This window comes from Mesoplodon mirus, assembly GCF_964341445.2.
Source record: "Mesoplodon mirus genome assembly, chromosome: 7".
Classification (NCBI taxonomy): Eukaryota; Metazoa; Chordata; class Mammalia; order Artiodactyla; family Ziphiidae; genus Mesoplodon; species Mesoplodon mirus.
This window is the reverse complement of record NC_138983.1, coordinates 108,620,443-108,636,343: the sequence shown is the minus strand read 5'-3', so window position 1 is coordinate 108,636,343 and position 15,901 is coordinate 108,620,443. Positions and strand designations below refer to the sequence as shown.

General features: G+C 34.4%; 1 protein-coding gene across 3 annotated transcripts in view; it reads right to left on the bottom strand.

Annotated features, from left to right (window-relative positions):
• CNTN5 (contactin 5) overlaps positions 1-15,901 on the bottom strand; it is a gene marked incomplete at both ends in the record, with an annotated part of 851,694 nt that overhangs the window by 13,920 nt on the left and 821,873 nt on the right. The window lies entirely within an intron of this gene.

Here is a 15,901-nt window from a genome sequence, read left to right as displayed (position 1 = left end):
CCTTTATGAGATTCAATAATTATCTCTGCGTACCTAAAGCTTAACCTTATTTGGACACTGGAATTTAATCATGCATAAAGGCACAAGAGAGTAGTTTATTTTCCCCCTACTTATTTATTGCAGTAAAAATAATGGAAGAGTAATTCTTCTTTCTCCAATTAATTACTGTGGTGAAAGAAGTGGACTGTTGCAAACATTTCATCCTCCTTTAAGTGCTTTTTCTACTCTGCAGGCTAGAAAACCAAACATCACATTTTCCAGATTCTGGTTTACCTAAGGTTGATGCTACAAAATTTGGGCAGTGAGGAGTTTGTTTGGAACTTGAGATATTCTGGAGCATGCCTAGGACTACCAGTTCTTTGGGGCCATAAGAAGTCACTGTAGGCTCCTACCTCTCAGGAAAAAAAAAAAAAAACATTTGAGTCACTGTACCATATTAAAATGTGTCTACGAGCCTAGATGATGGCTAAAGACAAAGGGAGTAAGAAATGGGTAGAGGAGGAAGAAAGTTACAAATTATAACTGCAGCCTTACAAAATGAAGACTGTAAGAACCACATTTTCTTCCTTGTACTGTTTTATAACTAAATATTAAATAACCTGGGACCCTTCCTTTCTTGTGATAGAGTGTTGTGGGTAGGTAAATTTCTAATGCAGTTCATTACAGGAGATGGACAGATTGACTAATGGAAATTCCCTTGGCTCTCCCTTTTAGGGAGATAGTGGGTACATTTTCATTTGTTTAAGAGATATTTTCACAATGGAGCATTGTCATTGCCAGTTGTTGCTTTTGGGGAGTTGTTGAATGGGGAGAAGGATGTGTATGGATGTTGAGTAACCAAAGGGATATGGTACTTTAGCTTTCAGCATCCATTTCACCCTCATTCTAGTGTCTTCCTGGACTGAAGAGATGCAAAGATAAAAATCATACTTCCAAGGCTCCCTTGCAGTTAGGGCTCTGAATATGTTTTAGGCTTAATCAGTCAGTTGCCATGCCTGGTATTTGAAAGTAAAAATGAGATGGAGAGTGAATTTTTACAAATTCTGTTTCTTTTGCCTATGAGTTTAGTAATGGAGACATTATTTTTCCTTTCCCCTTCACCCTCTGACTGTAGCAGCAAAAATGAATGGCTTACTGTCTAATCATTAGCTTTATGGGAGTCAAGGAGCCAGGCACAAGTCATCCATCTTATTGGTGCAAATTATAGCAAACATGGTGGGATTCTGGAACAGGCAGTAATAGCAGAGGATTCCAGATCACAGAGGCTTCCTGAATGTGGTGCCATCTTGTTCATGGTGGCTTCCAAACCATGGCAGCGGAGTGTGGGACTAGGGATGGAGACTTCTGGTTTTTAGAAGACATCAGTGTCTTCCTGGTGGCTTAGTCTTATTGACTAGCTTTAACAGTTAGTCTTGAAAGATCACCCTGGAGTCTGGTAATTTAACTCATTAATTTTGTAAACCATTTAATACTTATAATAAAACACTTCTTACTTAAACTAGATAGAGTAATTTAGTTCTTTGTAATTAAACACTGCCTGACACACCTACACAGATCTTGAATATGAATATATATATATATAGTTAATAAGATAATCATAATCAAATTTCTATTTCTCATCCCTGTTTCTTCATAGATTTGAACTGGCATACAGTTGAGTGACTGAACTTCAGAAGTTTGTTTGATTAAGCTGAAATGCTCTAACACTGCCTTCTGTACTATGTTTACCCCATTAGTCCCAATTCCAATAACTAACTTATCTTGCTTGGTCTCGAACATACTTTTAAATGAAGAAATCTAAGTTATTTTCAAATTACAAAATTTGATGAGAGAGGTTGTTGGATGAACAAATGTGTATCTTTCTCCTTCTTACTGATATATCTGATTTCTAGGTCTCTGCTTCAATTTTCTTTAATTGGCTATATTATTTTAAGTTAGTTAAATATATATATATATTTGAGGGAGTGGAGTGTGATTAAATTCAGCAAATTACAGATTCTGATACAAACACAGATTTCAATATAAATTCTGGACTTCTAAATATTGATTTTTTTGACATCTTTATTGGAGAATAATTGCTTTACAATGGTGTGTTAGTTTCTGCTGTATAACAAAATGATCAGCTATACATATACATATATCCCTATAACCTCTCCCTTTTGTGTCTCCCTCCCACCCTCCCTATCCCACTCCTCTAGGTGGTCACAAAGCACCAAGCTGATCTTGCTGTGCTATGCAGCTTCTTCCCACTAGCTATCTATTTTACATTTGGTACTGTATATACGTCCATGCTACTCTCTCACTTTGTCCCCGCTTACCCTTCCCCTCCCCGTGTCCTCAAGTCCAGTCTCTACATCTGCGTCTTTATTCCTGTCCTGCCCCTAGGTTCTTCAGGACTTTTTTTTTTTTTTTTTTTTTTTAGATTCCATTTATATGTGTTAGCATACAGGGTGTTTTTCTCTTTCTGCCTTACTTCACTCTGTATGACAGTCTCTAGGTCCATCCACCTCACTAAAAATAACTCATTTTTGTTTCTTTTTATGGCTAACATTCCATTGTATATATGTGCCACATCTTCTTTATCCACTCATCTGTCAGTGGGCATTTAAGTTAAATATTGAATGTTTAATTTTCTGATGAATCACCACAAAATTAAACAACCCAAGTAAAAGATAAAATGCTCGGAAGTAACTGATTGTGAGAAAACACAAATACTAGCTGCACCAGGTAAAACCTGCGATAAATCTAAAAAATCCACACATTATTTCTCTTTCTGGCATACTGAAAAAAAGAGCTGGAGAAGCTATGACCTTCACAGTAAAATAATAATTTTATTTACTACATTTTTTTTTTGATGGAGGATAGGGTAAATCAGAAAAACAGAAAAATATTTGGAGTATAACATCATGCTTAGTTAGTGATTCTTAACTTGGAATTGAGGTAATATAGTATTCATAAGTCACACTGCACCTTTGAAAGTTGAAACTTCCTCTTCATTCAATTTATTTCTTCATGATTCAATTCTATCCTGATGATAGATTTTATCAACCTATAAACTTTGAACTCTGTATGAGATCACTTGAAATGAGGTTAAAAACATTTAAAAATATATAAATATCTGAAACTGGAAAAATAGATAACCTGCTATTTTATCGCCCTCACACAATTGGGGATTTTTTTTTGTGTGTTTATCCCTTCCTGTATTTTTTTATTACATATAGTTAATATAATTATGTACTTACATTTCTTCTCTAACATTACAGTCACATAGAAATATTTCCCCATTTTTTATATCAATACTAAAAGTCTGTCATATGCGTTGTGTACCAAATATCATTTAACCACTTTTCTATTGTGGAACATTTGGGTAGCTTCCAACTTTTGCTCTCTTAATTAAAATGTTGCCACGAATATGTTCATGTACATTTTTTTCCACATATTGGAATAATTCCCAAGAATAGAATTCCAGACAGGTGATTATGGGGTCTAAAATTATTGAAATTTTTATGCTTTTGATACAAAAATGCCACACTGGTTTTCAAATAGTTTTTACTAATTTTCATTTCCAAGGAAAGTGTATGAATCTGAGAGATACGCCATAATGTTACAAGCTCTAGGCACATCATGGTTTTGGAGTCAGAAGGCCTACATTTTAATCTTATTTTTGATATCTATAAGCTTCATATAATGGGACAAGTTACTTAACCACTGAATCTCTATAACCTTGTTTATAAAATCCTCAGTTTTATGAATAGTTTTAGACAGCTCCCTTATTGTCACCCAACTACTTGAACTATTTTGTTTCTTAATGGTTTAAAATTTCTGATTTTTGTAATTTGTAAGTCTGTTTCCCTTTCTGCTGTCCTTCATATTGTTTTGTTTTTTGACTTTGTTCCTCCAAATTATGTAATATTAATAGTGGCAGGAAGGAAGCAGGAAGGAAGCATGAATTCTGAGTCAGCTGATACCTTTAAGATTGTAGATTTGAACCTAAATCTAGATGGCTTTTTTAGTAGATAACCCATTTTTTTTTCCAAAGTTGATTCTCCATAATGATGATTTTAACTAAGCAGATAACATATTAAAATTATCTGATGTGATGATTCTAAGATATCCATGTTGTACACAGTCTGGTTCCCTTACATGAAATTACAGGATCTAAAATCCATGAATGCTGCTATGTGGAGTCAGTGGTTACTGGATGAGCTATGAACATTCCCCTACTTCCCAGTCTTCATTCAGTCATATATATAATCATTGAAGAATTCTTCCTAGTATTTTATATTCTCCTGTCTGATTTTTGTTACCTGTTAGATTTTAAAAACACAATTCTTAGCTGCTGTATTCACTTGTTTTTTATAATTTAAATTGCACTCAATGATCACTGCTCATTCAATAGTGTACTCCCTGAATTTAATAAAGACAGCTCTACTTCCTGCTGTTATTAAATGTTGCAAAACAAAAATCCGATTTTTGCACCATTGAAAGTAATTTATTCTCTAGACTAATAAGGCTAGTTTTTATTTTTTTAAGTTTTTTAAAAAATTTATTTATTTTGGCTGTGTTGGGTATTTGTTGCTCTGTGTGGGCTTTCTCTAGTTGTGGTGAACAGGGGCTATTCTTCATTGTGATGCATGGGTTTCTTATTGCAGTGGCTTCTCTTTGTTGTAGAACACAGGGTCTAGGTGTGTGGGCTTCAATAGTGTGGTGTGCAGGCTCAGTGATTGTGGCTCATGGGCTCTAGAGCTCAGGCTCAGTAGTTGTGGGGCACAGGCTTATTTGCTCTGTGGCACATGGGATCTTTCCAGACCAGGGCTCGAACCTATGTCCCCTGCATTGGCAGGTGGATTCTTAACCACTACACCACCAGGGAAGCCAAAGGTTAGAGTTTTAAAAAATAATCAAAATGCACATTGAAATGTAAATATTTTATCATACTTTGAGATCTTCAAAACTATTAATTTAATTACTTTTTTAAAAAAACTGTTTTGAATACATATTATTTACCAATCACTGTGCCTGCAGGCAACTGGGGTAATGGTGAGCCCAAAAAGACATTGCATAAGACTCATCAGGGAAAAAAAAGGAGAAGACTCAAATCAACAGAATTAGAAATGAAAAAGGAGAATTAACAACTGTCACTGCAGAAATACAAAGGATCATGAGAGACTACTACAAGCAACTATACACCAAAAAAATGGACAACCTGGAAGAAATGGACAAATTCTTAGAAAAGTACAACCTTCCAAGACTGAAGCAGGAAGAAGTAGAAAATATGGACAGGACAATCACAAGCACTGAAATTGAAACTGTGATTAAAAATCTTCCAACAAACAAAAGTGTAGGGGCAGATGGCTTCACGGTCGAATTCTAAAAAAACAGTTAGAGAAGAGCTAAAACCTATCCTTCTCAAACTCTTCCAAAATATATCAGAGGGAGGAACACTCCTAAATTCATTCTATGAGGCCACAATCAGCTGATACCAAAACCAGACAAAGATGTCACAAAAAAAGAAAATTACAGGCCAATGTCACTGATGAACATAGATGCAAAAATCCTCAACAAAATACTAGCAAACAGAATCCAACAGCACATGAAAAGGATCATACACCACGATCAAGTGGGGTTTATCCCAGAAATGCAAGGATTCTTCAACATACACAAATCAATCAATGTGATGCACCATATTAACAAACTGAAGGATAAAAACCACATGATAATCTCAATAGAAGCAGAGAAAGCTTTTGACAAAATTCAAGACCTACTTATGATAAAAACTCTCCAGAAAGTGGGTATAGAGAGAACGTACCTCAACATAATAAAAGCCATATATGACAAACACACAGCTAACATCATTCTAAATCAATTATCTCAAAAGATGAAAGCATTTCCTCTAAGATCAGGAACAAGACAAGGGTGCCCACTCTCATCACTATTATTCAACTTAGTTTTGGAAGATTTAGCCATGGCAATCAGAGAAGAGAAAGAAAAAAAAAAAGAAATCCAAATTGGAAAAGAAGTAAACTGTCACTCTTTGCAGATGACATGATACTATACATAGAAAGTCCTAAAGATGCCACAAGAAAACTACTAGAGCTAATCAATGAATTTGGTAAAGTAGCAGGATACAAAATTAATGCACAGAAAACTCTTGCATTCTTATACATCAATAATGAAAAATCAGAAAGATAAATTAAAGAAACACTCAAAATTTCCTTTACAACAAAATGAGTAAAATACCTAGGAATAAACCTACCTAAGGAGGCAAAAGACCTGTATGCAGAAAACTATAAGACACTGATAAAAGAAATTAAAGATGATACAAAAAGATGGAGAGGTATACCATGTTTTTGGATTGGAAGACTCAACATTGTGAAAATGACTATAGTACCCAAAGCAATCTGCAGATTCAATGTAATCCCTATCAAATTACCAAAGGCATTTTTCACAGAACTAGAAAAAGATATTGTACAATTTGTGTGGAAACACAAAAGAACCTGAATAGCCAGAGCAATCTTGAGAAAGAAAAATGGAGCTTGAGGAATCAGGCTGCTTGACTTCAGAATATACTACAAAGCTACAGTAATCAAGACAATATGGTACTGGCAAAAAAACTGAAATATTGATCAATGGAACAGGATAGAAAGTCCAGAGATAAACTCACGGACATATGCTCACCTTATCTTTGATAAAGGAGGCAAGAATATATAATGGAGAAAAGACAGCCTCTTCATTAAGTGGTGCTGGGAAAACTGGACAGCTACATGTAAAAGAAAGAAACTAGAACACTTCCTGACACCATACACAAAAATAAACTCAAAATGGATTAAAGACCTAAATGTAAGGCTAGACACTCTAAAACTTTTAGTGGAAAACATAGGTAGAACATTCTATGACATAAATCACAGCAAGATCATTTTTGACCCACCTCCTAGAATAATGGACATAAAAACAAAAAGAAACAAATGAGACTTAATGAAACTTAAAAGCTTTTGCACAGTAAAGGAAACCATAAACGACAAAAAGACAACCTTCAGAGTGGGAGAAAATATTTGCAAATGAAGCAACTGACAGAAGATTAATCTTCAAAATATACAAGCAGCTCATGCAGCTCAATATCAAAATAACAAACAACCCAATCTATAAATGGGTGGAAGACCTAAACAGACATTTCTCCAAAGAAGATATACAGGTTGCCAACAAACACATGAAAAGTTGCTGAACATCACTAATTATTAGAGAAATTCAAATCAAAACCACAGTAAGGCATAACCTCACACCAGTCAGAATGGCCATCATCAAAAAATATAGAAACAGTAAATGCTGGAGAGGGTGTGGAGAAAAAGGAACCCTCCTGTACTGTTAGTGGGAATGTAAATTGATACAGCCACTATGGAGAACAGTATGGACATTCCTTAAAAAACTAAAAATAGAACTACCATATGACTCAGCAATCCCACTACTGGGCATATACCCTGAGAAAACCATAATTCAAAAAGAGATATGTACCCCAATATTCATTGCAGCACTATTTACAATAGCCAGGGCATGGAAGTTACCTAAGTGTCCATTGACAGATGAATGGATAAAGAAGATGTGGCACATATATACAATGGAATATTACTCGGCCATAGAAAGAAATGAAATTGAGTTATTTGTAGTGAGGCAGATGGACCTAGAGCCTGTCATACAGAGTGAAGTAAGTCAGAAAGAGAAAAAAAAATACCATATGGTAACGCATATATATGGAATCAAAAAAAAAACATCGTTCTAATGAACCTAAGGGCAGGACAGGAACAAAGATGTAGACATGTAGAATGGACTTGAGGACACAACAGGGCAAGGGAAAGCTGGGACTAAGTGAGAGAGTAGCATTGACATATAAACATTACCAAATGTAAAATGGATGGCTAGTGGGAAGCTGCTGCATAGTGCAAGGAGATCAGCTTGATGCTTTGTGACAACCTAGAGGGGTGGGAGGGAGGCTCCAGAGGGAGGGGATATGGATATATATTTATACATATAGCTGATTCAGTTTGTTGTACAACAGAAACTAACACAACATTGTAAAACAGTTGTACTCCAATAAAGATTAAAAATTAAAAAAGAATAATATAAAATGTAAAAAACCCCATAAATGTTAGTTACATTAGAATAAAAATATTAAATAGGGATAAATCTAAGGAAAGATTTGCAAGGTCAGTATAGAGAAAGATCAAAGAAGGCTTAAAAAAAGAGGGATATAATAATCACTTATCATATATTCTACCAAAATTTTTCTCTATACTCAGCTCTATTCAAAACAGACCCAGACTGCAAACAGGCCTAATATCCATCAATGGAAGAATGATAAATAAATTGTGGGATACTCACATATGAAATATAGGAGAAAACCCATAACAATATGGATGAATATTACCGATATAATTTTGAGTGAAAAATACAAGACATAAAAAGCTCCATACGATTTCCAAAACTAGTAAAACCAATCAGAAGTCAGGATACTGGGTTTTTGTTTTTGTTTTTGGTGGGGGTGTGGGGCTCAGAATAAGGATAATGACTATAAGAGACACACGGTGATTCTCTAGTTCTTAGTAATGTTTTGTTTCCTGACCTGGATTGTGGTTACACAGGTATGTTCACTTCGTGATAATTCGCTGAGCTGTACATTTATGATTTGTGCATTTTTCTATATGTAGCTTAAAAAAAGTCTTGCCCTTTGAAAATAAAGTCTCAGCTATTTTGTAATTAGCAAATAGTCAATTAGTAATTGGCATTTTTATAATGCTAAGCATGTGTTTTGCAAACCTTCCTTTTTGTGCGTGTTCAAACACCTTATAATATTTCTATATTTCTTAGTATAGTAAGCAAGACCATGTCTGTATCTATCTCTTCAACACCCATTGAATTAGGACCTCTATGCCACAAGTATGTTGTCAGGTGCTTAAGATAAAAACCCAACCCTCCAAAGGAAGATTATGTTGCAATTTGGTATTTCTCATATGGGTCATTCTAAGAGAATGTCAACAAAAATATTCCAAATATTTGTAAAATTAAATGGGTTGATGTCTACATTTGTTATTTTATTTTTTGCAGGGATGCTTTCTGTGTACAAATGTGTATTATGTAACAGAGAGTGATATTGTGGATGGATATGATGAGCTCAGGATGACTGCGCTTAGGAGTAAAGAAAAAAAAACCTGTTTAGAGGTCACACAGTACATTACCATTTGTGTCAAAGAGTGAAAAAGTAGGAAATACTTCTGAATATGATAAAAGATATCATCCATACATACCCTTTTGGTTCTTCATGTGGGTAAAAAAATATATTCAGGCAAATATTTTAATCTTTTTGAAAATAAAATGGTTTATAAAAGTTTTAGTAAGAGAAAATATGAAATGTGGTTTGGGTTAGAGAATTTTCTCCATGAAGCAATGTATTTAGAAGTAAATGAAACAGAAACATTGTATACACTGAATTATTCATTACTTTCTAAAAGAATTCTACAGGGTTGCCTTTCAATAGGACAGGGGAAGGAACAAGTTAAACAACTGTTACATCATCAAGTTACTTCTATAATTTCCTTTTGATCTGCTGATTTTTTTAAATCATAAATAGTTTTAGTTAGCCTCCCAGTCTCTGAAAATAACCTAAGAAGTAAATCTAATGACAGAGACATGAAAGCTATTTGATTTTTCCAGAGTCTGCAGAATTTCAGAAAAGGGAGTGTAGAAGTATTTTCTTCTCACTGTTTAGTTTTTTATATTCTTATTTTTATATATTCATAACAAAAAGCCAAAGGAGAATCTGTACAACAGCTGCTACCCACACACCATATGGAAAATAAAACAGCATTTGTTTTAGCCTTTTGGTAACTGGTTTCATTTCAGCTTCTTTTCCCCCTTTAATTTATGTCTGAAATTCCATTTTACACACACACACACACACACACTCACCCTTGCACCCTCTGCTATACCAATTAAGTGCAATCTGCCTAGTATGAGTTATTGTCAAACAGCAGTGAGGACCATTTTTTTTTTTTTTTGGTATCCTGCTTTGACGATTAGAGTCAGCTCATAAAATAAAAACAACAATCTCATCCCTTTTCCCCTTAAGAAATCCCCACTACAACTTACTTTATAGAGCAAAACACAATTAGTGTCTTTTCAGTGCAATCAATAAGTGGAAATGGCTTTAGTGACATGTCTAAAATGAACTTCTGAGTTACATACCCTCTGGAAGTTCTAAAATAAATACATGCAAGTGTTGAATATAGCCTGGGAAAAGGAGTCGCTAGGGGTGTGTGTGTCTTTTAGTGAGAATTGTAAAATGGGACAAGTTGTTTTGTCTTTTGTTCTTCTTCATAATAAGCATGAAAAAGTTAAGAATTAGGACTACTCACTGTGTAATTTTGCCCCTGCTATAAAAATACACTGTCGCTTATTAATGAAATGAACACAGCCATTAAAAAATATACTTAATAATACTCTTCCAAAAAGGTCACAATGAATACAAACACCATTAACTTGATAATCATGAGGAATTTTGTTTCACTGGCAGAATATACAATATAATATTTTAAAATATGTCTAAAAATGTCCTTTTTATTTTATTCAGTAAAACTTTTTATCGATTGATTTATTGTTTTATTTAGGAAAATTGAGGACATTTAGGGACAGAAGCATATGCTCAAGCAAACAGAAACTTATGCTCATGGAGGACATTGGCATGGGTTTATGCTACTAGTGTTTCTTCAGAGGATCAGGATGCTAAGGAATCCCAGTGTAATTATGGACATAAGAATTGTATTGTTCCAATGTCTTCCTCTCTGCCTTTTGCTTATTTAAATTTCCCACAAACATCTCTCACTATTAAACTGTGATTTTTTTTTTAAGAGCAGGGACTAGATCTTAATAGTTTTTGCATTTCCACTGCCTAGAACAGTGACTGATAATAAATGCTTGATAAGTGAAGGAATAACAAATATTAATCATCCAACATTGCATTATAACCCAATTTCCTTTGTCATTCTTCCCAATTTGGGAAAATCAGAGAAAAGATGATGAAATTGGGTCCTATTTTTCTTTAGTCTTTTTTCTTGCTAGACTGGCATCTGCTCTGATTTTGTATGCACATAAAAATCCTGGTGTTCTAGGAAAAGCTTTAGAGGCTCTGCTCTAAGATTCAGGAATTACCATTCACAGGACACTTTATGCTGGTGGGTTCATAAATTCAAAACTGAAACTAATAATTTATTTGCATGGGCCAATGACAGGGATGGCAATCGAGATGGGACAGTCATGATAATTCAAAAATCAGTCATTCAATAAATATAGCTCACTTCTGATTTTCAATCGTGCTGCATGTCATAAGCTAGAAATTTCACATATCTCAATGTCAACGCTTTCTACATTTAGTCTCTGTAGCCATGAAATCTCAAGCTACTTCTATGTAAGTAAACAAAATTCTCAAATGGGTTGTTTTAAGAGAATGTCAACAAAATTGTTCAATTGTATTTGTGAAATACAGTTAGATGGAGTGGTGTCTATATTTGTGATTTCATATTCTTTCTTATTTCCTCAGATGGTCATTTTTGTGAGGTAGTATAAGACTTGTATAATAAAAGGCAGCCTTGCAAACTTGCTGAAAAGACCACTTTTTTTCTTTTCATAGCAGAATTCGGATCTTGCCTAATTGTGACATTTAGAAATGTCCATGGGTGGACCCACTTTGAAATTAAAGGGGATGATATTACTAAAATTTCCTGAAGCCTCTTACTATAATGTCATTTTATTTTCTGGTAGGCTAGGGGCGGTCATCATTCTGACACTATCTTTATGCATAGCTATTTCTACCATATCAATTGCTTTGACCATTCTATTAGATAGAGCAATTAGTCATTTTAATAACAAAAACAGTTTGATTTGAATTAATTGGTTAATGTATTTGAAAGTGTAAGTTAGTTGCAGATGAACATAGTTTAAGTCAAAATGCTTGATTCATTATTTGGTAAACAAATTAGAGTGTAATAGAGGCTTCCTTGTAAAGGACAAAAATGCTAAATGTAGGTAAGTAATTGACAGATGGTATCAGGGAAAGCCTCCTACTGAGATCCTTACAGCTGCCCTATAGGTCTGGCCACACCAGGGAAAAGAATGTCAAAACCAAGACATCAAACAAAAGGAGCTACAAGGCCTTACCAAAAAAACCAAAAAACAAAAATGAAAGAAAGAAACTGAAATAAAGTCTCCCTTGCTAGACTGTGAACTTCATAAGGGCAGGGACTCTGTCTATTTTACTTATTGTTTTACCCCACACACTGCACCAAGACTTAGCAAGCATTCAATAAATAGCACGTGGATAAGTAAGTGAATGAATAATAAATGATAACTGAGATTCAGACGAAATACACAGAAAGCCAGATCAGGGACAAACGAGGTCCAAATCTGACTGACAATCCAGGTCACAATTAGAATCAGGCTGTGAGTCAACTGAGGAGCTTACAGGGGAAGGAGAGCACAGTGATGGGAGCTTAGGAAGGGGATCAGGTGATGTTATAAGAGCCTTAAGGACTTTATTTCTCTTAATGATGTCCATCTTCCCTTTAAATGACGCTTGCTTGAGGGTAGCCTCCCAAGATTAGTGGAAGAGAAAATACAAATATTTCAGAATCAAATGAACAACATAGGTTCAAGTTTGATTACTTATTAAGAAGAGTTCACTGAGGGGTTATCATTAGTTAATACTGTACTATGTATTCTAGAGATAAAGCTTGTCTATATCAAAATGGCAGTTGAGTATGTGTTTGACAGGAGCCATATCCTAGAAAGAATTAAATGTGTGCACATGATTTCAGAAATGATTTTTTTTCTCATTTACCTCCACTATTATGCCTGGTGTATCAAGGGAAGTTTCCCATATAAAAGTCTCATCTTGACTTCTTTTAACTGCTTTTATCTGAGGCTAAAATAGTTGTCTGCAGTGATTAATTCGATTCTTTTATAGTCATTTACTGGTGCAAAAACATATTGAGAGGTTGAGTCTGACTCTTATCCATTTCTGATAATACTGGAGAGTTATGATTCTAATGTATATCAAGACACCTTGATATCCTGACAAGAGACTTAAATGATTCCACAACAAGCAAATGTGTTGCTGGTCTGGAGTTCTGAATTGAGGTTCTCTCCAAATTGCTTCCACTAGCCATTATTTAGAGAGAAGAATATTCTTAAGGGTATTTGATGTCTACAACCTGAAGTAACTAAACTGATAACACAAGGGATATTGATCACTTATCTAATTGTGAAAATTTCCTGAAGATCACCAGTAACTGCTAAACTCAATAGAAACTTTTCTGCTTTCAACTCGATCTCTTAGCAGGTGTAAACACAGTTGATCATTTCCTTCTTTTTGATTAGCTCTTTTAGTTTCTTTGATACCTCACACTGTTGATTTTCTCTCCATCAAAATGATCTCTCCTTGTCACTCTCCGTGCTGATTCCTTTCCTTCAGTTAAATTTCTACATGCTGATTGCACCAGGACACAGCTTATCTCCCCCTTCATTCCTCCTCTTATCCTCTCCTTTCCTCTACTCCCTTCTGGGAATTTGTCCTTAGGTGATTTAATGTAATAGAATGACTTTAAATACCACCTTTATGATTGCCCCCTTTATGTCTTCAGCCCTGATCTCTTAATTAGACTCCAAACTCACATATCCTGTTGCTTATCTGACTCTTAAATTTCCAATAAGCATCTCAAATTTAATTTAGCCAAAACAGGCTTCTTTATTTCTCATTTTCAAATCTCTTCTTTGTCCAGGTTTTCCCTTTAAATTTTTAAAACTTTATTATTATTATTTGGTAAATTGTACCACTATTCATCCATTTGACCAAGGCCATGATGTAGGAATCATCATTTTCCTTCCCTCCACATCTGATCATTCATAAAATCCTGCCAGGCCTGCCTCTCAAGTATGTCTACCTTTCTCCTGCTCCACTGTTATGACCTTAGTCTAAGTTATCGTCATTTCTTGCATGGATTATTGCAATAACCTCCTAACTTCTACTCTTGACCTTTCTCTCCTCACCCTTTCATTCTGCATGGAATAGCTGCCAGAGTAATATTTAAAAAAATGTAAATCAGACATTGTCACTCTCCTCCTAAAATTGTCCCAATGGCTTTTCATTGTATTTGGAATAAAATACAAACTCTTCTCATAATCTATATATCCCTACATAATATTATGTCTGCCCACCTAAACTCTCTGACTACTTCAAATTTCACTCACATCAATGTTCACCAAGGTGTAGTTGCTCCACTTCCTTCTGTTCCTTAAGCGAATCAGGGTCAGGTATGTTCTACCTTTGCACTTCTACATGTATTGTTATCTAAGTTTATTTTTCTCACATTTATTTATTTATTTATTTTCTCCCATTAGGATGCAGTATTCATAAGAGCAAGACCTTTTCTACCTTATTTACCCATTCAATTCAGGAAGAACAGGAGATGTGACCAAAAACACTGTCTCCACTATTTTCAGAATGGCACAGGACTGGTAGCAGTTATAGTAACTAACTACTTTAGACATTGCAGGTAAAGCTGCAATTATGGCTAGAAAAACGACTCACAGGATTGATATTATAAGTACATAAAACTTGAAACTAGTCTCATTGGCTTTTGTGACAAAAACAATACTTGTTTCATCATCATCATGCTCAGAATTCTACTATTAGTAAATACAACTAGGATTGTGGCCGGGATAGAATAGAGGAGGGAGATAGTGATGAGATAAAATATTAAGCTTTAGGGGTTACTACATTTTAGAAATATTTAGTTCAGGAGATATTTTTACTGAAAAGAAAGATGAGGAGACAATGAGAAGAGTAAATTCTAGGATGCGTAAGGTGAAGAACAGAGGTAGAGCTTTTCTTAAAGGGATAGAGAGTAGAAAAAAGAGGGGCTGGGAGTGATGCTGGTAAGTTTTACTTATATTACATTTATTTATTTTTGAATTATCAGAATTTTTAATTTTGAATTTTATTTATTTTTGAATTTTATTTTATTTTTTATACAACATGTTCTTATTAGTTATCTATTTTATACACATCAGAGTATACATGTCAATCCCAATCTCCCAGTTCATCCCACCACCACTACCACACCACCCACCCCACTTTTCCCTCTTGGTGTCCATACATTTGTTGTCTAGATCTGTGTCTCTATTTCTGCCTTGCTTGTTCACCTGTACCATTTTTCTAGGTTCCACATATATGTATTAATATATGATATATGTTTTTCTCTTTCTGACTTACTTCACTCTGTATGACAGTCTCTAGGTCTATCCACATCTCTACAAATGACCCAATTTCACATTTATTTTTTAAATCTACATACAACTATACACTTATGCAACAGTATATCTTATAAAGAGTCTTTGCTGACTATATTTTACTTAAAATAACTGTTATGTCATATTTGGTCATTGAATTATATAAAGTTTTAATTATTTTCTGATAATGAAAAGCATACATTTGATTTTCCCATTAACGAGATATTTTCTTTTTTTTTTTTTTGGTAACAAGATGCCATCTTTTAAAAAATACAACTTATAATGAACTATAAAATACTACAAATGTTATTGTGCCCATGGAAGCTGTGTTGCTTCTTTGTGTAAAAATAGTTGTCAGAATTTGTGTTGATTTACTTTAAATAAAATTCAGTCAATGTAATGATTGCCCCAGAATTTGATTAAATGCTATTAACATATCCTCAAAGATATTCCATTTTTGCTTGTGATAAGTTGTTGTTTTGAATACAATAGATTTAGAGAAAACTTTGTGCTCTGACACTCTTGAATGCCATGCTTGAGTGATCTTGATCTTTATCTCTAGTAGAACCTT